Source organism: Nannospalax galili, unplaced genomic scaffold (genome assembly GCF_000622305.1).
Source record: "Nannospalax galili isolate Female #2095 unplaced genomic scaffold, S.galili_v1.0 scaffold1150, whole genome shotgun sequence".
Taxonomy (NCBI): domain Eukaryota; kingdom Metazoa; phylum Chordata; class Mammalia; order Rodentia; family Spalacidae; genus Nannospalax; species Nannospalax galili.
Genome location: NW_008328586.1, coordinates 165,863 through 168,713, shown reverse-complemented (window position 1 = coordinate 168,713; position 2,851 = coordinate 165,863). Strand labels below are relative to the sequence as shown.

The 2,851-nt window shown below is 45.2% G+C and overlaps 1 pseudogene; it reads right to left on the bottom strand.

Moving 5' to 3' along the window:
* Positions 1–306: 306 nt before the first annotated feature.
* On the bottom strand, positions 307–1,550 carry LOC103729472 (annotated as a pseudogene).
* Positions 1,551–2,851: the final 1,301 nt, after the last annotated feature.

The following is a 2,851-nucleotide window of genomic DNA, read 5'->3' as shown; positions in this document are numbered from 1 at the left end:
TCCTCCTCTTCATCATCAAAAACATACTCTTAGTTTGCTTTACAGTCCAATTTACAAATGGTCCCCTTAAAATACAGCATGCCCCAAAGCCTTCTGAGTTTGAAATGTAGCCTGCAGCACTCTTTCTACAGAAGCCCTGAAGGATCACAAGAAGCTTTCTTAAAAACAACAACACAAAAGTTCCAGTTGGATGAAACCATTTTTCAACTGAGCTTAAAAAACCAAATTTTCAGAAATACAAGAGGACAGGAAACAGATTACTTGGGTTTTTTTTTTGTTTTTGTTTTTTTTTCTCTCTCTCTCTCTCTACGTCTTTTCACATCTTTTATGAATGCAGCTACGATGTTTCCTCCACTGATACACACATAATAGGGTGGACAGCGTGGTTACCACCAGGACCAGAAGTGGGCTCAGACCGCAGCTGGGAGGAGCAGCCATTGATTTTGGAATTTCATTCTCAGACCCTGATGGCCTCAGAGACTTGTTCTTGACCCGGACGGGCTGCCACACAGTCACATCAGAGCCATTGCCAAAGGCTTGAATTGCATTTTTCAGACATGTATTGTCTTTGAAGAAACTGAGAAATTTCAAGCACTCCTCTAGGTCATTCCCACTGTTGCTGCAGTCACACCACGGGGCCACGGTGAGGCTGCTGGAGTCTATGTAGTTGGGAGTCATGACTGTGCCAATCAACCCCGAGTAAGCCAGGAGGCAGTCTGCATAGTTCTCCTTAAGACAGCTGCTGACAGACCTGGACTCTGGCTGGCAGTTGGTAAAAAAATCTACGAAGCAAGATCTACAGATGTAATTCGTTTTGCAGGAGTCCTGCAAATTCAAACAGTTGGGTTTCTCCCGCTCTTCATAGGAGCACACAGGCATGATGGTCTGTCGCCACCTCTCTGTGCAGGCAATGTCCCTGCAGGAGCAGAAGAGCATCCCATAGCTATGCTTGGCTGGGACCTTGTCAAAGAACTGCCTGAGGGCCTTGTGGCACTTGCAGCGGTTGCAGACTTTGTTGGACATGTTGGTGGTGCACGAGGTGATGTAGGCAGACCTGTACTTCTTACAGGTGTCATCAAGGTTGCAAGCCTTGGCCGCATCCAGGCAGTTATTCCCCTTCGAAATGTGCTCCACTGATACGAACAGGACGGCACAGAATATATGATAATCTGCTGTTAACTGGTTCATATGGGGAATCTTCCAGCTGATCATTTCCCTGTAGACTCTGGTACATGCTCCAGTAGATTGCGCAGGCAGTTCTTTTCTTTCTTCATGCCCCGCTTGCAGCGGCAGTTGTAAAGAGACTTTTGCTTCAGGGCCTCCATTGCGCTGCGACACTCATCCTTGGCCTCCAGGCCGGAAGCCAGGCTGAAGTTGGTCTCCTTGCCCGCCACTCACTGCCTTAGCATGCAGTACTTGGTGCTGCAGCTCTGTTCTTTCAGGCACTGATCTCTGGCTTTCACGCAGTCAAGGCGGTCCCCGCCACTCACTTCGGCAGACAGGAGGAAATCCAGGAGTGGTAGCATGAAGTATAGAGTGGCCAGGAACATGGTGCCAGCGCGCAGCTGGTCCCCCCGGCCAAAAAAAAATTCAGAGTCACCGCTAGGTCTCGCCCGGAGAGTTTAACACGCTGCGATCCCCATACGGGCCACCACTTGCCGCAAGCCACGACTCTGACTAGCAGAGCCGAGGAAAGGACAACACGGACAACAAGATGAGGTTCACTTCACTTTCAAGTCTCTTCTCTCCATTGAAGGTTTGTAAAAAGCTTTTATAGGGAAGCAGAGGGCGGAAGAAGCTGGGCGGGTAAGTTCTGCTGTTTACCGCACCTTCCACAGCCAGACCACGAGGCAGGATGTTTTTATAGGATGAAGAAATTTACAAGGTTGAGGCAGACAATAGTTACTATTTCTGGGCAGGGGGCCCATGGCTCCCTACACAAATTTTTAAACATGAACTCTTACGTAAGAAAATGGTTCCTTCTCCCCATCTCCTCCTTTAAGGATACCATGTTAGGATTGAGTTCTTGAAACACAGGTCTTTTTTATTTTAGAAAAATATACCCCAAATCTCAAAGTTGAAAATGTAGTTACATATTAGTTTGGGTTTCTAATCAAAATATGTAGGCTACACATTCTGCATCTCCAGAGTTCAGAAATTATACAAGGAGTTTTCCTGCAACCAATCAGTAGGGCTTTAGAAACCTTGCTCCCAGCACAGAAGAATTACTCCTGCCTCCCTCTCTTCCTCTCTTCTCTTTCTGTTCCTCCTTTCCAACCCCAGCCCCCCCCACCTTCATATTGATCCTTTTTAATATGACACAGTGGTTGGAACAGCATGCACAGGACCTACACACCTCAAGAGAGACAAAATTCCAAGATGGAGTACAGGAGGAAGGCATGCCAACCTATCTCTAGGGAGGACAGTGCTGTCTGCTGGCAGAGGAGAGTTAACTTTCTTTAGGGTTGTGGTCCTTGGAAGGTTGGAGATGCCACATACTGGATACAAAATGCTTTAAAAAATGAAGATACAGCTGGGAGGGAAGAGAAGGAATGGACCTAGGAGGCTTGGGAGGGATGAAAATGATACAATTACACTGTACAAAACACTCAAAGAAGTAATGAAAAAGTTCACATATTTTCCCAAATACATATGCTCTAACATTAATTTGATTAATTTGGTTCTTAGAGTTAGCATAGTTTGAGAAATTGTATCAGCTTTGTGTTTTGATTCAGAAAACATGATACTGAATTCCAGAAAATTATTTTTGTATTTTTATTTTTCTCCTTAAATTCTTTTAATAGTTTTACTATTATAGTTATCTTATTCTGTCTCTTAATCTTATCACTTG